Raw genomic sequence first — 24,277 nt, 5'->3', positions numbered from 1 at the left:
AAGAATCTACCTGCCAATGCAGGGGACATGGGTTCGAGCCCTGGTCTGGGAAGATCCCACATGCCGCGGAGCAACTAAGCCCGTGCACAACAAATACTGAGCCTGCACTCCAAAGCCCATGAGTCACAACGACTGAAGCCCACATGCCACAACTACTGAAGCCCGTGCGTCTAGAGCCCGTGCTCCACAACAAGAGAAGCCACCGCAATGAGAAGCCCACGCACCACAACGAAGAGTAGCCCCCGCTCGCTGCCGCAACTAGAAAAAGCCCGCATGCAGCAACGAAGACCCAACACAGCCAGAAATTAATTAATCAATTAATTAAGTAATTTTAAAAATGTGGAACACAGCTATAGTGCTGAAGGAAAAATTATTACACTAAATGCATACATTAGAAGAAGAGAAATCTCAAATCGATAAATCTAAGCTCCCATCTCAAGAGAAGAGCAAAAAACCTTAAAAAGCAGGATAAAAAAGGAGCAAAGAAAAAAAAAGAAACACAAATTACCAATATCAGTAATGAAACAGGGATATCACTAAAAACTGCAGACAGCAAAAGGATAAGGGAGTACCATAAACACCTCTACACACTTTGAATTGACAACTCAAGACTAAATAGGCCACTTCCTCAAAAAATACAAATTACCACAATTCACCTAATATGAAACAGATAATATGAATAGCTCTTCAAAGGTTATCAAGAAAAATACATTTATAAGACTCAAAAAAAACCACAAAACTCTGAGCCCAGAGAGTTTTCACTGGAGAAATCTACCAAATGTTTAGAGAGGAATTAAAATCAATTCTACACAATCTATCTCAGAAAACAGACGAAGAGGGTACACATCCTAATTCATTTTCTGAAGCTAGTATTACTACCAAAACCAAAACCAAAGAAAGACACAAATATAAACATAAGAATCCTTAATGAAATAATAGCAAATAATATTCAGCAATATGTAAAAAGATGAAAATCAACTGGGATTTATTCCAGGGATGCAAAGCAGGTTCAATATTCAAAAATCAATGTAATCCACCATATTACCAGGATAAAGGAGAAAAATCCCATGATCATATCAGTTGTTACAGAAAACACAACTGGCAAAATTCAACACCCATACATGATAAAGAAAAAAAAAACTCTTAAAAAAAACATGAAAAGAGGGGAACACACTCAACTTGATAAAGAGCTTGTACAAAATAAACCTTACAGCTAACATACTTATGGTGAAAGACTGAATGCTCTTCCCTATGATAAGGAACAAAGCAAGTATGTCTACTCTCACCAATCTTATTCAATACAGCACTGAAAGTTCTAATCAGTGCAATAAGACAAGAAAAAGAAATAAAGGGCATACAGATCAAAAAGGAAGAAATAAGACTGCTCCTCTCTTCAGGTGACACCTAGGTAGGAAGTCCCAAGGAATCTATAGAAAATTCCTAGAACTAATCAATGAGTTCAGCAAGGTTGTGGGATACAAGATTAACACAAAAACCAACTGTATTTCTATATACTAGCAATAACATGTGAACACTGAAAAAAAACACCATTTATAATCACCCCCAAAAATAGAATACTAAGGTATAAATCTAACAAAACATGTAGAATACTTCCATGCTGAAAACACAAAATGCTGATGAGAGAAATCAAAGGAGATCTATAAAACTGGGAGAAACATACCAGTTCATGGATTGGAAGACTCAATATATCAATTCTCAAGACATCAATTCTGACTTTCATGCAATTTCTAACAAAATCCCTCCCATCAAGATTCTTTGTAGATATAGAGAAGATTATTCTAAAGTTTATATAGAAAGGCAAAGGAACTAAAATAGCTAAAATAATTTTCAGAAAGAATAAAACAGGAGGAATCAGTCTTACCAGATTTCAAGATTTATTATCTACCTATAGCAATCAAGACTGTGACATTGGCAGAGGGATAAACACACAGCTCAATGGAACAGAACAGAGAACCTGGATATACAACACAAGTATGCCCAACTGTTTTTTGACAAAGGTTCAAAAACAATTCAATGAAGAAAGACAAATGGTGCTGGAGCAATTGGATATACATAGACAAAAATAATAAACCTTGATCACACCTTATACAAAAATTAACTCAAGGGCCTCCCTGGTGGCGCAGTGGTTGAGAGTCCGCCTGCCGATGCAGGGGATACGGGTTCGTGCCCCGGTCCGGGAGGATCCCATATGCCGCGGAGCGGCTGGGCCCGTGAGCCATGGCCGCTGAGCCTGCGCGTCCGGAGCCTGTGCTCCGCAACGGGAGAGGCCACAACAGTGAGAGGCCCGCATACCGCAAGAAAAAAAAAAAAAAAAAAAAAATTAACTCAAAATGGGTCATGGACTTAAATGTAAATAGAAAACTGTAAAGCTTTTATTTAAAAAAAGTTTTCTAAAACTTTAGGAGTGAATTTTCAGGATCTAGAGCTAGGCTAGACTTGATACCAAAAGCACAATCCATAAAAGGAAAAAGTGAAAAATTTAAGTCATCAAAATTAAGAACTTTTGCTCTGTGAAAGACCATGTTAAGAGAATGAAAAGAAACCACAGAGTGGGAAAAAATATTTGCAAACCACCTATCTGACAAAGAATTAGTATATAAAATATGCGAAAGAATGCTTGAAATTCAACACTAAAACATAGACATTTCACCAAAGAGAACCTACAGATGACGAATAGGCACATGTAAAGATGCTGAATATTGTTAGCCACCAGGTAAATACAAATTAAAACCACAGTGAAACGTCACTACGTACATGTGAGAATGGCTAAAATTAAAAGTCAAAAAGCAAATGCTGACAAGGATGCAAAAAAAAAAAGCTAGATTATTCACTGCATTAGTTTGCTAGGGCTGTCATAATAAAATACCACAGACTGGGTGGCTTAAAGAACAGAAATGTGTTTTCTCACAGTTCTGGAGGCTAGAAGTCCAAAATCAAGGTGTCAGCTTGTTTGGTTTCTTTTGAGACCACATTCCTTGGTTTGCAGATGGCTGACTTCTCATTGCATTCTCACATGGTCTTTCCTCTTGAGTGTGCATATCCCTCAAGGATGTGTGTCCAAATTTCTTTCATATAAGGACATCAGTCAAACTGGATTAGAACCCACGGTAAAGCCCTCTTAATCACCTCCTTAAAGGCCCTATCTCCAAATGCAGTCACACTGTGACATCTTTGGGGAGTTAGGGTTTCAACATATGAATCGGGGGGTGGAACAATATTCAGCCCATAATACACATGCACTAATGTAAGAGTACTGCCGCTCTGGAAAACATTTTCACAATTTCTTTTAAAAAGTAAACAAGCAACTATCATACGACCCAGCAATTACACTCCTGATCATTTTTCCCAGAAAAATGAAGATGCATGTTCACAAAAAAACCTACAGATAAATGTTTACAACAGCTTTAGTCATAACAGCCAATAACTAGAAACAACCTAGACGTCCTTCAATGGATGAATGTATAAATAAACTGTGGTACATCCATACTACGGACTACTACTCAGCAATTAAAAAGGAACAAACTACTTAAATATGGAATTAAATGAATATCCAGAGAATTATGCTGAATGAAAAAAATCAATCCCAAAAGGTTATATACTATAGATTCCATTTATATAGCACTTTTGAAATGATGAAATTATAGAAATGGAGAATGGATTAATGGTTTCCAGGCATTAAGGAGAAAGGGGGTAGGTGGGAAGGAAGTAGGTGTGGCTACAAAAGGGAATTCTTTATGTCTTGCTACAGATGGGTGGGAAACTTCACTGAAACCTTTTTCCACTTTCTAATATTTGAATGATGTGCTCCAAAATAAATTAGATAACAACGATCAATGGGGAGATATTAGTTACCACATGTGGAATGATTAAGGAGGGCGAGGCTCTGTGCTAATCCAGACTCATCCTGGCTCCAGCACTGTGCTTTACTCCGCCAAGCTGCACTCAATTCTTAAATGTCACCCAAAGTTAACAACCACAGTGTCTAGCATGATCCTGCACAAAAGATGTAAATTATAAAATTACCTCTCCTCTTCTACCAACATGCTTATTTCCTTAGTATCTGATCTCATTCAAGAATTAATGAGAAAAGCAATAATTATCTGCTTAAATGATTCACACTAAGGTATAAGTAACTGATAGGTTTAAATATTGTCACAATGTACAAAAGCAGGTTAACTCAAATGGCATTTTAACAAAAATTGTATGTTTAAGATAGAATTAAACTGTAGTCCAAGTGTTGTCATCTGTTTAATTCAGATGCCCCAAAACATCACTCCCCATCCTGATCTTGGAGTTCTTAGGTATTTTGGAAGTAAATTAGACACAAATCCTAAATTCAAAGTAATAGTAATAGCTTCCATCTCACCACAACTCAAGATGCATGTCTGGTTAGCTGCCTGTCCTACAGGGAGGAAATATTTGTAACAGAGCTTTTAATTGTCTGTGAATAAAGATAATCCAAGACCGGTGAAACTTGTAAAAATCCATGTTTGTTTTCTCAGCTGCCTCTACGCATCCCTTTCTCCTGGCTTCTAAGTTCTCTACCACTCCCAGTGCATCCTTCATACCTCCTGCTTTCAGGAGGCCATTATCTTCCAGTTTCTCCAAAGCAGTAAAGGACGTAAGCAAGGGCTGAACTCAGTCTTTCAACAGACTGATTTGTAGTTTAAGGCAGCCAGGAGAAATGTTCGCCTTTTGGTTGACCTGGATTGACTGAAAGCCTAAGGGCTTCGTGTGTTTTTATTGTGCTTAGTCCAGTAGGAAAGCTGCCTTAGTACTGATACCATGCCTGGGGGGACTGGGTCAAAAGAGTTAATAGGTCACTTGAGCTCTCCTTTGCCCCGTTCACTCTATTAACCTTAATTATTCAGAAGCCAAGAATCTCAAATTCCAAGGACTCAGATTCCATTTTCAGGGTGTCTACTACTCCCTTCTGCTTTGATATCCCTTTCCTTCTTTCAGAATGGTGGTCATTTTCTCAGAATGGTGGTCATTTTCTCTTGCCCTTCAACTCCTAGCAATCTGTTCTCACGCCCCAGGGTTCTTGCAGCCTCCAGTGTGTGAGAGGTAAAGAAACTATGGATGTCTGGAGTGGGTAGGCTGGGCTCATGGACTCCCAAACATGAAACTCAAACTAAGGAAAAGAGCAAAGGACCATCATCACCCCACTACCACCCACTTCCAGCTAATGTAAAGTTAGACTTAAGACTTTTTTACAGTGTAGTTGTGGGGGATGGGGGGGTACTTTAATGATAACAACAACTGTGCACAATACATGATATCAGAAAAAACTACCAGCTGGCAATGACTGTACATACTGGGGAATGGATGGAGAAAGAAACACTTCTAAAACTGGATGTTAAAGTTAATTACATGTTGTGACCTGCTTTTAATTTCTGTCTAATCATTACACAACATAATAAACATGCATCTCACAAACGATGTGTCAGATTAACTTTCAGTTTTATTTTAATGTAACCGCAGCCTTTTCTTCCAACCTCCACCCCTGCAGCTTCGTTCATTGCTGGCTGCAAATGTAAGATGGAGATTCCTTCTAAAACAACTGCCAAGACACCATGCTGCCACACCGGAAGAGAGGCCAGCAGTTGGGTGTCCCACTTCACAGATTGTCCATCTTGCAACAACTGTACTTCTTTTAGTCTCTCCCAGGTCCAAACTATGCCTCTTCTAGTTACTGTAATTATTTCCCCCAAACAACAATTTTTTACATCACTTCCCAGCCTATGAAGCACAAGCTGTTTCACAACCAGCAGCATCAAAATCTAAGCTCTTAAATGGCTCAATGAAAAGATGGTCAAATTAATTCAAAATATAAGATATGCATCAATGGATTGGCAAAGATCAAATAATTTGGTAAAAGAGACACAGAAACACAGATGTTCTCATATATCCCTGGTGGATATATAAAATGATTCAACCTCTATGGAGGGAAATTTGGCAATATCTATCAAAATTACAAATGCAAGTACCCATTTGTAGGAATTTATCTTACACTATACTTGCCTGTCCCACCACTGTGTTGAAATAACAAGTTATTCATTGCAGTATTATTTTAAGGACAAAAAAGTTAATAATGATAATAGCAAACACTTATCTAGCACTTAGTATAGCGCCAAACACTGTTCTAAGCACTTCACATATGCTCATTTAATCTTCTGAACAATCCCATGAGGCAGGTGCTATTAACATCCATACTCTACAGATGGAGAAACTGAGAGGCCAAATAAAATTAGCCCAAGACCACATAGCTAGTGTGAGCCAAGATTTGAGTAGCTCCAGAGCCTACTATCTTAACTATTACGATATACTAAATCATCTAAATATATATCAGTAGGAGAATATTTGACTAAAATATATGATACGTCCGTCTAAAGGAACATTACATTTTTAAAAAGAAAGCTCGTTAAATTGCCTCTCCCACTTTGAGGGTAGGTTAAACTTAGTGACTCACCTCTAAAAATAAAGTATGGAAAGGGAAAAACAGCAATTTTACAGTGGAGAAACCTGGCAAACACCACCTTAACCAAGAGATCTAAGTTAAACATCACCAGTGATGTCTTGTAAATATCAGGTAGTACTCCCTTGCTGAGGCACTGAGAAAGACAAGTCAACTTTGTGCAGTATTTCCAAAAATCCATAGCCCCATTCTAATCATGAGGAAAACATCAGCCAAACTCAAGTTGAGAGACAGTCTATAGACTGGTACTCTTGAAAACTGTCAAGGTCATTAAAAACCTTGAGAAACTGTCAAAGGAGACTAAGGAGAAATGACAACTAAATGTAATTATGGTATTTTGGATGGGATCATGGAACAGAAAAAGAACATTAATGGAAAAACTGGTGCTATCCAAATAAACTCTGGAGTTTAGTTAACACTAACGTACCAATGTTGATTTCTTAGTTTTGACAAATGTACCACAATAAGATGATAATATTAAATAAAGGGAAATGAAACTGGGTGAGGTGTATATGGAAACTATTTGCAACTTTTCTGTAAATCTAAAATTATTCCAAAGCAAAGTTTATTTAAAAAAAAAAAAGAAGAAGGAAGAAAGCTCTTTGTGCACTGATATGAAAAATAATCTCCAAGAAGTGAAAGATGTAAGGTAAAGTGAAAGACGTAAGGTAAAGAATAAAGGACTTCCCTGGTGGCACAGTGGTTAAGAATCCACCTGCCAATGCAGGGGACACAGGTTCGAGCCCTGGTCAGGGAAGATCCCACATGCCGCGGAGCAACTAAGCCTGGGTGCCACAGCTACTAAGCCTACGCTCTACAGCCCACGAGCCACAACTACTGAAGCCCGCACACCTAGAGCCCGTGATCCGCAACAAGAGAAGCCACCACAATGAGAAGCCCGCACACCGCAACGAAGAGTGGCCCCTGCTCGCTGCAACTAGAGAAAGCCCACATGCAGCAACAAAGACCCAACGCAGCCAAAAATAAATAAATTAATTTAAAAAAAAAGAAGAGGAAAGTGTATATAGTATGGAAGAAGCAGTATGTGCCTAAGTACAGAAATATCATTTGTGTAAAATGGTTGGGAAAGCACATACGTATACAAAAATTATTTCTGGAAGGATACATAAGAATCTGATAACACTGGTTGACTTTGTAGAGAGAACTCTGTAGCTGAGGAACAGAAATAAAAGACTTTTGATTGTGTCCTCTTGCACTTTTAAAATTTTAAAACATATATTACCTACTCAATTAACTTTTAAAATTAGAAGTATGGGGCTTCCCTGGTGGCGCAGTGGTTGAGAGTCCGCCTGCCGATGGAGGGGACATGGGTTCGTGCCCGGTCCGGGAAGATCCCACATGCCGCAGAGCGGATGGGCCCGTGAGCCAAGGCCGCTGAGCCTGCGCGTCCGGAGCCTGTGCTCCGCAACGGGAGAGGCCACAACAGTGAGAGGCCCACGTACCGCAAAAAAAATTAAAAGTATGACAAGGACCTGAACTCAGGCAAAGCCCTGGAAATAACATAGGGGAATAATTAGAGAGAATTTTAGGAGATTAAAAAATCTAATCTCCTCCACCTACCAGTTACCCACCCCCCAACTTTTCCCACCAACCTCATTTCTCCTTATGTAGTGCGAACATTTTATTCTAGCCAAACCAATCTGACTCCCAACCCCAACAAATCAGCTTGTTCCCCAATTCCTTATCCCTCCCAGCAAAACCTAGCTCTTAAATTAAAAGCCACCCACCTGTTGAGCTATTCAGCATCCTGTAGAGTCTGTCTGTAACAGGGATAGCAAATACAGACACTCACGCCATCACTACTCCTACATCCATGACAACAACACTGCTCAATGATCACGGGAGCCTTTCCCACTAAATCTACACACTGCCTCCAACTACTTTTTAACGCGGTCCTCCATGCAGCCATCAGTATCAACCAAAGCTGGTCCGTGAAATAAAACCTATTCGCCATACTACTCTCTACTATATTGATCTGTTTGCCTTGATACGTTCCTTCATGAATTTCATATATATTCATTTACATATACCCCTATTTTGTTCTGAAAAGGATTAACGAGGCTTACAAGAATACATGAACTACAAAAAGTTAATAGATTTAAAATATTAGCAGAAGAATAAAGAAAACACCAAATATGATGCCACGAAAAAAGCTGAAAAAATGTACAGCATAAAACCTATATGCCTACTCTGGGGTAGGCCACAAATCTGGCTCTGGCTTTCTAACAGCCATCACAAAAAGAAAAACCCAGTCCACAGCCCAGGAGATATACAGAAAAGTACTCGGAAGGGGAACTATTCTGGGTACTTAGGCCAAACAGTAATTTTTACAAAGCAAAGAGAACACTATAGAAAGAGCAAGACATACAAGATACACAACTACCAGTTTTCAAAGAGTTGGGATGTTTCTGATAGTATCCGTCAGGAGAACCTACAGTGTCTCACCAAAGCCCAATGCAGCAAAACTGATTTTACAAGGAGCAGACACAAGCTTTAAGAACTCTCTGTGTCCCTTCACTTGGTCTCCTCCTTCATTGCCCCCCTAACTAAATATAAACTCTTTGAAGAGTAGAACCATGCTGTGTAACTCTTATAAAGCTCACAGTGTTCTGTATCCTGCAAAATAGCAAGCATTCAGTATCAGTGAGGATTTACCGAGAACAATTCAAGCCTATTCTGAAAAAATTCTCTAATCTAAACATAGGAATTCCCACTCATACTAAATAGGATAAAAATGATACTGAAGCCTCAAGAGATAATCTCTAAACCTTCTATACTATTACTGAATCGCAATTTAATTTATGATGTCTCAACAGCATTTTTTGTTCTGCATACCCCTGGCACAAGGCTTGCAGAAATGCCAAATCAGTATCACTAAATCTGATCAAATAAAATGGCAACCCCTATCAAATGAAAGACAATATTACTATCTTTCAAGAATATAAGCAATAGCTCTTTACAAACCAGCTGACAAAGGCAGTTTCATTTTTTAAATGACTCTGCAAGTCCTGTAGCAGACAATGAATTATAATGCAGATATTCTCTACTTCTTTCCAAGAAACTGTAGTTTCTGTAAATGCCAAACTGCCAGAGAACTATACTTCCCAGCTCTTCCATACATAGGTCCATTCATAAATACATACACACACACCACTATCAAACACTGGTGTAAAGCTTATCTTTCTCTTTACAAGCACTCCCTACCCCCTCTTCTTTTACCTGGTCAAACTGAAAATGAATGAAGCCTAATAAATTTAGGTAAAGCGATTATGAGCAGCATAAGTATTAAAAAACTTAAATTACTACTCTTAAGCAGAGGCATTAGGACACATTAACAATCTCTATATTTTATTAATGGAAATCATTAATAAATAAAAAGTCTCATCCTACATTGGTTTAGCTTTTTTAATACACTCAGTATTTCAGTTTGCAGAATGCTCCTCATTTGGTATTCCCTGTATGCAGGGGAACACCCTACCGTCCCAGGAGGGGATAGCTGTAATGAGTGAAAGAACATGGACAGGACTGCGGGGTCCACCAAATGGACCTCAGAAAATCTAATTCCTGTGCCTTTGTTTCTTCACCCATAAAATTGAGAAATGACAATCATCTCTATCTGATAAGATTACTGAGAGGATAAAATGAGGTAAGATTTGTAAACTGCCTAGTAAATTGCATGTAAACTAGATCCTCAATAAGTGTCAGTTCTCTTGCTCTTTTCTTATAGGTAAGGAAACAGAAGGAGCTTAGCAGGTGACTGGTCCAAGGTCAATGCCTAGTCAGTGTAATACGTAAGCTAAAACTCTAACTTAAGGATTCTTGCCACTACATCACACAGCCTTAAAATAAGAGAACCCAATACCTCATGTTCATCACTGTTGGGCACTCATTACATGAAAAGAAAAAAAAACCCTACCAATTTGTACACCTATTAGATGCCAAGCACTATATTAACCTCTTTCCTCATGACTACCTACAAAGTAGGTGTATTTATCCCATTTTACTGAGAGAAATTAATTCATCCAAAGTCACAAGGCTAGTAAGTGCAAAATTAATCCAGGTCTGTTTACTACTTTCCCCTACCATCCTGCCTCAAAAGCATACAAGTATTTAAAAATAACTGTCTACCAAAATTAAATTCTAAATGGCCTGGAAATGTTTATAGATCCTTCCAATTTATTAGTGGAAACTGTCCCTAGCGTCACCATCCTTTCTCCTTAAATTTGTTCTTGTTAGGCTAAAACAATTTACAGTAACCTCAGTGACAAATTTACATTTGTATAGCATATTACAGATTAGTATTATAAATTTTTTCATTCTTATTAGATGCAACAACAGAGGTTTTTCATATATTATTAGCTCACATCTCCTTTAATACTTTCAAGATTTCTGTAATGTGGAGATTATTACCATTTTACAGATAAGGAAACAGAAGTTTGAAAAAGGTAAGTAACTTGCTTAGGTTATACAATTAGTAAGAGCAGGACTCCACCTCGGATCTCTCTAAGAGAAAAGCGCATATACTCCTGCATCCATCGATTCATTTAATCATTTGCGTTTGTCAATTTACTCATCAGAGCTGGGGGAAGGGATGTGTGTGGGGGAAGAACTTGTTTACCAAAAATGTAACAGAAAATAAAGGCCAAACCTTGATAAAACAATAAAAACAGGAAAAATCAGAAAGGTTGTCCCAGATCTCTTCCCTCCTTGCAAGGTTGCCAGGTGATTGCCAATAAATGTTTACAGGGCAGTTTCAACTATTCCAGAGCACAGAGGAAAAAAGGAGAGTTTCCCAATTCATTCTTAGAGGCTACCTTAATCTTGACACCAAACCGCTCAAGAATAGTAAACTAAAAGTGAGACATAAATATTGTTTATCCTTTGTGATTATAGAGGCAAATGTCTTAATAGATTTAAGTGAAAAACAAAGAAATATGTGTAGTATGATCTCTTTTATATAAGAAAAATCACTGAATACACATGTATGTACTAAGTATGGCATACAGGTGTATTCAGTGTGTATTTGTACATATATACACATAAATTCAAAGGTACAGGTTTGGAAATATAAACCCCAAACTGTTAACAAGGTTACCTGGGACAGAATTGGTCTCTGGGGTGAAAGAAGGGAAGGGGACAAATCGTGAAGTGAGATTTTTTACTTTTACTCTATATATTCCTGTGTTAGTTGAATTTTTATGATTAACATGTATATTTGACAATTAAAATACACAAATGAAAAGCAGGGCCTAATAGCCATTTGATGTATCTCCTCTACTTGTTATAGTGAAAACTAATTCTTTTATTCACTCATTGGGCATTCATTTATCTAACAAACACTTAGGGTACAATCCTACATGGGGGCACTGAGCTAAGTAAGCACTTGTGCCAGCCACCAGGTACTCAGAGCCTATGTTTTTAATCCCAGGACGGAACATGTACTTCCTTCCTTTTTAGGTCATATGCCAGGGATAAAAAATATTTTCTTTATCTAGAATTTGTATTGCCTTTATTCTAAGAAAGAGTACTGGATAATTTTTTATTGAATTTGTTTTCTTTGCAATTAAAAAATGCATTTGTATTCATTCATTCAACAAAGGTTAGAGTACCTCTTATGACATGTCTGAGCACAATGGTAGACAATGGATATGCAAAGATGAATAAATAACATGTGGCCTCTACCTACTCTCTAGGGAGCTGAGAATTTCACAAACCTGCTATGTCTGATACAGAGTAAGTAGCACATAGAAACTGAAATATATACCTTAGTAATCCTGCACTTCAAAGTGAATCTGGCAAACTGCCCTGTTCAAAAATAAAAGTTAATCTGTGTAACCCAGAAACATCTTTATTTATTTTTTTTTTGGACTATGGTCATGTATGTCATCTAATACTCTATCAGATCACTTTTTTTTTTTTTTTAAAGATGTTGGGGGTAGGAGTTTATTAATTTATTAATTTACTCTTTTTTTTTTTTTTTTTTTTTTTGCGGTACGCGGGCCTCTCTGTTGTGGCCTCTCCCATTGCGGAGCACAGGCCCCGGACGCGCAGGCTCAGCGGCCATGGCTCACGGGCCCAGCCGCTCCACGGCATGTGGGATCCTCCCAGACCGGGGCACGAACCCGTGTCTCCTGCATCGGCAGGCGGACTCTCAACCACTGCGCCACCAGGGAAGCCCTAATTAATTAATTTATTTATTTTTGCTGTGTTGGGTCTTCGTTTCTGTGCGAGGGCTTTCTCTAGTTGTGGCAAGCGGGGGCCACTCTTCATCGCAGTGTGCGGGCCTCTCACTATCGCGGCCTCTCTTGTTGTGGAGCACAGGCTCCAGACGCACAGGCTCAGTAGTTGTGGCTCATGGGCCTAGTTGCTCCGCGGCTTGTGGGATCTTCCCAGACCAGGGCTCGAACCCGTGTCCCCTGCATTAGCAGGCAGACTCTCAACCACTGCGCCACCAGGGAAGCCCCAAAAAAATCTTAATGTTTATGAAAACTGTGAAATTACTCAATAACTCTAAGGTAAAAGGGTATAAATTAGTGGGAAAATAGAGAACATGGAAGCTCTAGGGGAATAGACAGTGTGATGACTCAGTGAACAGTGGGTTCTAGGATTAGCTATGCCAGTAAGAAGCTGTTACTAGGTTTGTTACCCAAAGAAAACATGGAAATCTTATCTACCTTATTAGGACAGGAGAAATCAAAGAATTTACTCGAAAAAGTATAACAAAACCTGGAAAACATGAGGCAGTGTGGCCACAACACCTGCTTTTTGTTGTTGCTTGGTCTCATTTATTTTATTTTGCTCCTACTCTGTCAATGATTAGCCAAGCAAATCTGCAAACACAATTTAACCTCTGTATGCCTCATAAAGTGGCAAGAATGCAGGAAGCAGAATCAGAAGACCTGAGTTTACATTCAGACCCTGACTCTTATTAGCTCCATAAGGAAAAAAATAAGCAAATTACTTAACCTCTTTAAACCTTAGCTTCCTAGCATTAAAATAGGGATAAATATTTTACAGTGTTACTTCAAAGACTAAATGAGAAAATACGTGTGAAAACATAAACTTAGAAAGTACGAATTTGGTTCAAGATGGCAGAGTAGAAGGACGTGCTCTCACTCCCTCTTGTGAGAGCACCGAAATCACAACTAACTGCTGAACAATCATCGACAGGAAGACACTGGAGCTCACCAAAAAAATACCCCACATCCAAAGACAAAGGAGAAGCCGCAATGAGATGGTAGGAGGGGCGCAATCATAGTAAAATAAAATCCCATAACTGCTGGGTGGGTGACTCACAAACTGGAGAACACTTATACCACAGAAGTCCACCCACTGGAGTGAAGGTTCTGAGCCCCATGTCAGGCTTCCCAACCAGGGGGTCCGGCAACGGGAGGAAGAATTCCTAGAGAATCAGACTTTGAAGGCTAGCGGGATTTGATTGTAGGACTTCGACAGGACTGGGGGAAACAGACTCCACTCTTGAAGGGCACACACAAAGTACTGTGCGCATCAGGACCCAGGGGAAGAAGCAGTGACCCCAGGGGAGACTGAACCAGACCTACCTGCTAATGTTGGAGGGTCTCCTGCAGAGGCAGGGGGTGGCTGTAGGTCACTGTGGGGACAAGGACACTGGCAGCAGAAGTTCTGGGAAGTACTCCTTGGCGTGAGCCCTCCAAGAGTCCACCATTAGCCCTACCAAAGAGCCCAAGTAGGCTCCAGTGTTGGGTTGCCTCAGGCCAAACAAGCAACAGGAGGGAACCCAACCCCACCCATCACCAGACAAGCGGATTAAAGTTTTACTGAGCTCTGCTCACCAGAGCAACACCCAGCTCTACACACCACCAGTCCCTCCCATCAGGAAGCTTGCACAAGCCTCTTAGATAGCCTCATCCACCAGGAAACTTGCACAAGCCTCTTAGATAGCCTCATCCACCAGAGGGCAGACAGCAGAAGCAAGAAGAACTACAATCCTGCAGCCTAAATCCTGCAGCCTGTGAAACAAAAACCACATTCACAGAAAAATAGACAAGATGAAAAGGCAGAGGGCTATGTACCAGATGAAGAAACAAGATAAAACCCCAGAAAAACAACTAAATGAAGTGGAGATAGGCAACCTTCCAGAAAAAGAATTCAGAATAATGATAGTGAAGATGATCCAGGACCTCAGAAAAAGAATGGAGGCAAAGATCCAGAAGATGCAAGAAATGTTTAACAAAGACCTAGAAGAATTAAAGAGTAAACAGAGATGAACAATACAATAACTGAAATGAAAAATACACTAGAAAGAATCAACAGCAGAATAACTGAGGCAGAAGAACGGATAAGTGACCTGGAAGACAGAATGGTGGAATTCACTGCTGTGGAACAGAATAAAGAAAAAAGAATGAAAAGAAATGAAGACAGCCTAAGAGACCTCTGCGACAACATCAAACACAACAACATTCGCATTATAGGGGTCCCAAAAGGAGAAGAGAGAGAGAAAGGACCCAAGAAAATATTTGAAGAAAAATTCCCTAACATGGGAAAGGAAATAGCCACCCAAGTCCAGGAAGCGTAGAGAGTCCCATAAAGGATAAACCCAAGGAGAAACACGCCGAAACACACAGTAATCAAATTGGCAAAAATTAAAAATAAAAAAAATTATTGAAAGCAGCAAGGGAAAAACGACAAATAACAAACAAGGGAAATCCCATAGGGTTAACAGCTGATTTCTCAGCAGAAACTCTACAAGCTAGAAGGGAGTGGCATGACATATTTAAAGTGATGAAAGGGAAGAATCTACAACCAAGATTACTCTACCTGGCAAGGATCTCTTTCAGATTCGATGGAGAAATCAAAAGCCTTACAGACAAGCGAAAGCTAACAGAATTCAGCACCACCAAACCAGCTCTACAACAAATGCTAAAGGAACTTCTCTAAGTGGGAAACACAAGAGAAGAAAAGGACCTACAAACACAAACCCAAAACAATTAAGAAAATGGTCATAGGAACTTACATATCGATAATTACCTTAAACATGAATGGATTAAATGTTCCGATCAAAAGACACAGGCTCGTTGAATGGAGACCCATATAAAAACAAGACCATGGGCTTCCCTGGTGGCGCAGTGGTTGAGAGTCTGCCTGCTAATGCAGGGGACACGGGTTCGAGCCCTGGTCTGGGAGGATCCCACATGCCGCGGAGCGGCTGGGCCCGTGAGCCACAACTACTGAGCCTGTGCGTCTGGAGCCTGTGCTCCACAACAAGAGGTCGCGATAGTGAGAGGTCTGCGCACCGCGATGAAGGGTGGCCCCCGCTTGCCACAACTAGAGAAAGCCCTCGCACAGAAACGAAGACCCAACGCAGCAAAAATAAATTAATTAATTAATAAACTCCTACCCCCAACATCTTAAAAAAAACAAAACAAAAAAAACAAGACCAATATATATGCTGTCTACAAGAGACCCACTTCAGACCTAGGGACACATACAGACTGAAAGTGAGGGGATGGAAAAAGATATTCCATGCAAATGGAAATCAAAAGAAAGCTGGAGTAGCAATACTCATATCAGATAAAATAGACTTTAAAATAAAGAGTGTTACAGGAGACAAGGAAGGACACTACATAATGATCAAGAGATCAAACCAAGAAGAAGATATAACAATTATAAATATATACACACCCAACATAGGAGCACCTCAATACATAAGGCAACTGCTAACAGCTAGAAAAGAGGAAATTGACAGTAACACAATAATAGTGGGGGACTTTAACACCTCACTTACACCAATGGACAGATCATCCAAACAGAAAATTAATAAGGAAACACAAGCTTTAATGACACAAGAGACCAAATAGATCTAATTGATATTTATAGGACATTCCATCCAAAAACAGCAGATTAGCCTTTCTTCTCAAGTGCACGTGGAACATTCTCCAGGATAGATCACATCTTGGGTCACAAATCAAGCCTCAGTAAATCTAAGAAAACTGAAATCATATGAAGCATCTTTTCTGACCACAACACTATGAGATTAGAAATCAATTACAGGAAAAAAAAACGTAAAATACACAAACACATGGAGGCTAAACAATATATTACTAAATAACCAAGAGATCACTGAAGAAATCAAAGAGGAAATAAAAAAATACCTAGAGACAAATGACAATGAAAACATGATGATCCAAAACCTATGCGATGCAGCAAAAGCAGTTCTAAGAGGGAAGTTTATAGCAATACAATCCTACCTTAAGAAACAACAAACATCTCAAATAAACAATCTAACCTTACACCTAAAAGAACTAGAGAAAGAAGAACAAACAAAACCCAAAGTTAGTAGAAGGAAAGAAATCATAAATATCAGAAAAGAAATATATGAAATAGAAACAAAGAAAACAATAGCAAAGATCAATAAAACTAAAAGCTGGTTGAGAAGACAAACAAAATTGATAAACCTTTAGCCAGACTCATCAAGTAAAAGAGGGAGAGGACTCAAATCAATAGAAATGAAAAACGAGAAGTTACAACAGACACCACAGAAATATAAAGCATCCTAAGAGACTACTACAAACAACTCTATGCCAATAAAATGGACAACCTGGAAGAAATGGACAAATTCTTAGAAAGGTATAACCTTCCAAGACTGAACCAGAAAGAAATAGAAAATATGAACAGACCAATCACAAGCAATGAAATTGAAACTGTGATGAAAAATCTTCCAACAAACAAAAGTCCAGGACCAGATGGCTTCACAGGTGAATTCTATCAAACATTTAGAGAAGAGCTAACACCCATCCTTCTCAAACTCTTCCAAAACACTGCAGAGGAAGGAACACTCCCAAACTCATTCTATGAGGCCACCATCATCCTGATACCAAAACCAGACAAAGATACTACAAAAAAAGAAAAATACAGACCAATATCACTGATGAATATAGATGCAAAAATCCTCAACAGAACACTAGCGAACAGAATCCAACAACACATTAAAAGGATCATACACCATGATCAAGTGGGATTTATCTCAGGGATGCAAGGATTCTTCAATATACACAAATCAATCAATGTGATACACCATATTAACAAACTGAAGAATAAAAACCATCTGATCATCTCAATAGATGCAGAAAAAGCTTTTGATGAAATTCAACACCCATTTATGATAAAAACTCTCCAGAAAGTGGGCATAGAGGGAACCTACCTCCACATAATAAAGGCCATATACGACAAACCCATAGCAAACATCATTCTCAATGCTAAGAAACTGAAAGCATTTCCTCTAAGATCAGGAACAAGACAAGGATGTCCACTCTCACCAGTATTATTCAACATAGTCTTGGAAGTCCTAGCCACGGCAATCAGAGAAGAAAAAGAAATAAAAGGAATACAAATTGGAAAAGAAGAAGTAAAACTGTCACTGTTTGTAGATGATGTGATACTATACATAGAGAATCCTAAGAGGCCAGCAGAAAACTACTAGAGCCAATCAATGAATTTGGTAAAGTTGCAGGATACAAAATTAATGCAGAGAAATCTCTTGCCTTCCTATACACTAATGATGAAAAATCTGAAAGAGAAATTAAGGAAACACTCCCATTTACCACTGCAACAAAAAGAATAAAATACCTAGGAATAAACCTACCTAGGGAGACAGAAGACCTGTATGCAGAAAACTATAAGACACTGATGAAAGGATGATACAAACAGATGGAGAGATATACCATGTTCTTGGATTGGAAGAATCAATATTGTGAAAATGAGTATACTACCCAAAGCAATCTACAGATTCAATGCAATCCCTACCAAATTACCAATAGCATTTTTTACAGAACGAGAATGAAAAATCTTAAAACTCGTATAGAGACACAAAAGACCCTGAATAGCCAAAGCGGTCTTGAGGGAACAAAACGGATCTGGAGGAACCAGACTTCCTGACTTCAGATTATACTACAAAGCTAGAGTAATCATGACAATATGGTACTGGCACAAAGACAGAAATATAGATCAATGGAACAGGATAGAAAGCCCAGAGATAAACCCATGCACCTATGGTCAACTAATCTATGACAAAGGAGGCAAGAATATACAATGGAGAAAAGACAGTCTCTTCAATAAGTGGTGCTAGGAAAACTGGACAGCTACATGTAGAAGAATGAAATTAGAACACTCCCTAACACCATACACAAAAATAAACTCAAAATGGATTAGAGACCTAAATCTAAGACCAGACACTATAAAACTCTTAGAGAAAAACATAGGAAGAACACTCTTTGACATAAATCACAGCAAGATCTTTTTTGATCCACCTCCTAGAGTAATGGAAATAAAAACAAAAGTAAACAAATGGGTCCTAATGAAACTTCAAAGCTTTTGCACAGCAAAGGAAACTACAAACAAGACGAAAAGACAACCCTCAGAATGGGAGAAAATATTTGCAAACGAATCAATGGACAAAGGATTAATCTCCAAAATATATAAACAGCTTATGCAGCTCAAAATTAAAAAAACAACCCAATCCAAAAGTGGGCAGAAGACCTAAACAGACATTTCTCCAAAGAAGACATACAGATGGCCAAGAAATACATGAAAAGCTGCTCAACATCACTAATTATTAGGGAAATACAAATCAAAACTACAATGAGGTATCACCTCACACCAGTTAGAATGGGCATCATCAGAAAATCTACAAACAACAAATGCTGGAGAGGGTGTGGAGAAAAGGGAACCCTCTTGCTCTGTTGGTGGGAATGGAAATTGATACAGCCACTATGGAGAACAGTATGGAGGTTCCTTGAAAAACTAAAAATAAAATGACCATATGACCCAGCAACCCCACTACTGGGCATATACCCAGAGAAAACCATAATTCAAAAAGACACACGTACCCCAGTGTTCACTGAAGCACTATTTACAATAGCCAGGTCATTAAAAAAGAAAAAAAAAAGAAACTACTATAAATTAAACAGACATTTTTCCAAACAAGATATATAAATGGCCAATAAGAACATAAGATGCTCAACATCATTAGCCATTCGGGAAATGCAAATGAAAACCACAAGATACCACCTCACACCTACTAGAATGGCTATCATCAAAAACACAACTTTGACATGTGTTGGAGAAAATGCACCCCTCATACTTTGATGGTGGGAATGTAAAATGATGCAGCAGCTATGGAAAATAGTTTGGCAGTTCCTCAAACAGTTACAGTTACCTTGTGACCCAGCAATTCCACAGCTAATTATATACCCAAGAAAACTGAAAACACATGTCCACACAAAAACTTGTAAATGAGTGGTCATAGCATTATTACTCATACTAGCCAAAAAAGTGGAAACTTAAATGTCCATCAACTGATGAATGGATAAACAAAATATGGCATATCTATACAGTGGGACATTATTCAGCCATAAGAAGGAAGTATCTTGATACATGCATAATATGCATGAAACCTGAAAACATTACGCTCAGTGAAAGACACAAAAGGCCACATATTGTATGATTCCATTCATATGAAATGTCCAGAATAGGCAAATCCATAGAGACAGAAAGTAGACTGGTGGCTGCCAACTGTGGATGAAGGGGAATGGGAGTGGCACTAATGGGTACAAGGGTTTCTCTTCAGGATGTTCAAAACGTTCCTTGAATTAGTGATGAGGTTTGCACTACCTTGTGAATACACTAAAACCACCAAATTGTACGTTAAAAAAGTGAATTCTACAGTATGAGTTATATTTTAATAAAAGAAAACTATTCTAGAAATTTAAGTTTCTGCTACTTTATTTATTTATTTTTGACCATGTTGGGTCTTCGTTGCTGCGCGCGGGCTTTCTCTAGTTGTGGCGAGCGGGGGCTGCTCTTCATTGCGGTGCGCGGGCTTCTCATTGCAGTGGCTTCTCTTGTTGCCAACCATGGGCTCCAGGCGCTTGGGCTACAGTAGTTGTGGCATGAGAGCTCAGTAGTTGTGGCTTGCAGGCTCTAGAGCGCAGGCTCAGTAGTTTTGGCACACGGGCTTAGTTGCACCACGACATGTGGGATCTTCCCAGACCAGGGCTCGAACCCGTGTCCCCTGCATTGGCAGGCAGATTCTTAACCACTATGCCACCAGGGAAGTCCCTCTGCTACTTTTTAATAGTTAATATCCTACTTTTTTCAGGAGGCTCTTCCTGCTGCTTGTAACAGCTATGAAAGGTCTTTGAAGTTAGATGTTACACAGATGAATGGTATTTTTAGTAAAGTGAAACTACTAATTACGCCAGAGAAACTTTCTGCAGATCAGATTAATTTGGTATTATTTTATTTCTTCAAAAGAAAAGTCCTTATTAATATCGTTTGTTTTTAGGGAGTAGAGAGAGGTTCAAGGAGTCTTTATAGAGTACATTAAAAAAAAAAAGCTAAAATATAGTATTTTGTTTTTAAATTAGTGGACATTTAGTTTTCACACATGCCCATCAATCAACTAAAACACAAGCAGATGGAACTTTGCAATCTCTACCTCTTTCCATGTTCTGCATTCTGCTGTCAGAGTCTAGGTCCATCACCAGCTCCTTCCAATTACTATTCACAGGCGTTTCAATGCTTGGTAAACTATTTGAAGTGCAATCAATTCATTCGCTAATGCTGGGGAATTTACAGAGTAGGCTCAATTTTTAAGGTTAAATTTAGTCTAGATTGTTTGAAGAAATATACAACAAAACGATTTCCTCGAATTTGGAATACAAAAACAATCTATAGAGTTGTGTAATGCTTTCTAAGTCCTTTGGGAATTTTTTCCTGAATTCGGTCATGGGGTAAAGACAGTCACTAACTTTTGTCCACACCAAGTATTATGTATAAAAGCTTCCTGGTTCTAGAACAAAGAAGTACTTTATTGCTCAAAGCAGAAGGCAGATATTTTCCTTCCATTTAGTATTGTTATACTAAAATAGCATACCAATGAAACCAGCTAGGTAACAGCATGACCCAAGGTATGTAAACAAAGATATTGTTCTTCATTTTGTATTCTTCCTTGGGGGGGGGGGAGAAAAAGTTTCTCACATCTAAGCAAATAAGGTTCATCAAGCCAGAGTAAAAACTACGGGTTACTATTTCCCAATATGGGGGTATTTTGAGTGGTGATCTTAATTTGAGGGTCTGCCAACCTATGCTAGCATGCATGGTGGGTATACTTGGCACAGACAAAATGCGAAGAAAGAGGCGACCTGTCAAACAGCTGTATCGAGTTACTCCCTCAACGGCGCTTCCAACTTCTTGGGTGATGTCTGTGTAAGAGAGAAAGATGTCAAAGCACCAAGAAGAGAACCACGGCAGCAGTCGCAGCAGCAGCCAGGTCCAAACGGTGCATCCCAGGGTGAAATGCCACAGGAACCCTCAAGAGCCGGCCAGACTGCGGTTCCTTTCCAATATGAGTCTACCTCACATACAAAAATAAATACACAGCCAGATAACCCTGCCAACCCGCTCTCCCTTCCCGTTGTGACTCCTCCAAAGGCTGGAGGAAGGTTAACAGCCCGCAGGCCCGGGAGAAGCCAAGCCCCACGCCCCGAGGGAGGCGTCCAGGAGCCTCGGTGCAGCCCGGGGGCCTCGGGCGGGCGTCACCCACCCGCCGGCCAGGGCCGGTCACCGGCCACACAAAGGAGCAAGCCGCGGGCGCTGGACACGGGGACTCGCCCGGGAGCCGGGCGCCACATTTGGTCCCCGCACGCCGGGTGGACAAGACCCGCCGTTAAATAAGGATTAACGCCTGTACCTGTTGCACGATTCGGGTCCCTTTCACCCAGAAATGAACAAGGGCGCTCAGGAGGGGAGACGCGCGGGCCGCCCGGGCTTTGCGGGCCGCGACCGCACCCGGCAGGCGGCGCGGAGGCAGGGGCCGCCCGCAGGGCTCCCACCTCTGGCGCTTGCTTTGTCTGTGGTGGCGGCGGGGGCTGCGGCGGGGCGGGGGCGCCCCTCCCTCAGTCGCGCGGCCCACACTGGGGAAGAAAGCCGGGCCCGCCACCGCTGCCTCCGCCGCCCGCCCGCGCTCCCTGCCCGGCCGCTGGGCCTGCGCGCTCCTCCCGCCCGGGCCGCGCGGCGGCCACACTCACCTGGCTGGCGCTGGCGCTGGCGCTGGCTGCCCGACGTTCCGGGGCTGTGGGGAGGACGCGGGAACGCGAGCAAGGCTCGAGCGGAGGCGGAGGGCGAGGCGGGAGGAAGGCGGACTGAGGGCGGAGCGGGCCCGGGCGGCAGTGGCGGCAGCAGCGGCTCCAGTCACTCGCGGCAAATCGCGTCCCGGCCCCTCTGTGCGTCAGGCAAGGGGCGGCGGCGCGGGAGGCTCGGCGACCTCCCGTCACCCTCGGCCCGACTCGCGTCCGTGCTGCCCCTCGCGCGCCCGGGTAGCAGCGGCGCAGCTACACCGCCCGCACGGGAAGGGGGCGGGGCTGGGAGTCCCACGGGGGCTGGGGATTGGGGGTTGGGCGAGGAGGGGGATTCCGACGCCACCAGGCGGACCCCGCTCTCCTCACCACCCGCCGAGCTTCCAGCTCCCAAGCCCACAGGCAGCGTGGGATTATGGAAGGAGAACTGGGCCTAGAGTCGGGAAGCCTGGATTTAAGGACACCCCCTCCCCTTGACGCCTTGCCTGTCATTTGTTTTCTCTGTCCTCATACTGAAATATGTATGTTCGACTATATGGTCTCCAAGATTTTCAAAATGCTAACGTTGTCATCCTGTGTTTGTTGGGATTCCTTTACCCCCAAGTACCCACTGCCAGGAGATGCCAGGAGATGGATCTTCCACACAGAGATGTGTGATGTGTCTGAAGGATAAGGCAACTGCAGGGGAATGGGTTGTAGTGAGGAAGAGCTGGATTCAGGGCATTTGTTTTCCTTTGGGGATCTTTCCATTGGACAGTCCAAAATGTATCCACAAATGGCCCTCTGATAATGGCTACTTCCCCATCTTCACCGACACTAGTTATTTTTCTCCAAATGTAGTGACTTCAGAGTCCTTGTTCTTCCAATTTTCTTGCGCAAATCGTTTTTATGTCATTTCCTGAATTCAGTTCAAAAGAGTCATCAGCTAATACACACAGGCTCGGGGCAGCATGTGTTCCCAATCTCAGGCCTTATTACTCACTGTGCCACTCACTTCAGTATCACCTGATTTCTTTAGGAAAAGAAATTTACCATTCCAACAACTAGGCAACTAAGTTTCTCTCTGCTAAAGTTCTCTGATTGAAAATCCCAAGGATTAATACTTCCTCTTATTTCTATGACTGATAATGTCTCCACTACATCAGTCTCTGCCACCATTTAGGTCAAGCCTTGCTAATTTCACTTCTGCTTGTGTTCCAAAGGACTGCTAGGAATGCCCCCAAAACACAGAGCCTCCCCCTTCAAAGGCTTTCCACCTGGATAATCAGTTTCAAGCAATTACCCTGATATCCAAGGCCATTTATGATCTGATCCACAGATCTCTTCAGCTCCAGCTTTAATTCCCACCACATCTCACGCACAGGCTCTGTCTCTGTGCCTTTGTATATTTTCCTCCATCTGAAATTCATCCCTCATTTAACCGGGTGAACTTCCAGTCTCCTTCAAGATAATAAAGATAATGCATCTTTTCCTCCGCTGAATCTTCCCTGACATCCTGAGCTTTTTCCACCCTCACATCCTCACCCCACACACTTACACTGAATTATTCATTCTTTTCTGCTTTCATGTAAACTTTGATCTATTCTCTATGATAACCCTTAGCACTTTCTTTTTTTCCCATTGCTTTGCTTGGTGGTCTTTT

General features: G+C 40.8%; 1 protein-coding gene across 8 annotated transcripts in view; it reads right to left on the bottom strand.

Annotated features, from left to right (window-relative positions):
- Positions 1–22,876, bottom strand: part of SESTD1 (SEC14 and spectrin domain containing 1) — a 140,256-nt gene extending 117,380 nt beyond the window's left edge. For 4 of the 8 annotated variants that reach the window (XM_081241864.1, XM_081241865.1, XM_081241859.1 and 1 more), the window contains exon 1: positions 22,582–22,669. The gene's annotated coding sequence lies outside the window, so the exon portion shown is untranslated. Of the gene's footprint in view, positions 1–21,702; positions 21,763–22,250; positions 22,304–22,581 lie in introns of those variants that run through there. The other 4 variants (XM_081241860.1, XM_081241862.1, XM_081241861.1 and 1 more) reach the window with 4 other exon arrangements.
- Positions 22,877–24,277: the final 1,401 nt, after the last annotated feature.

The sequence above is a fragment of the Mesoplodon bidens genome, assembly GCF_964165515.1.
Source record: "Mesoplodon bidens genome assembly, chromosome: 8".
NCBI classification, from domain to species: Eukaryota; Metazoa; Chordata; class Mammalia; order Artiodactyla; family Ziphiidae; genus Mesoplodon; species Mesoplodon bidens.
This window is presented reverse-complemented; position numbering and strand designations above follow the sequence as displayed.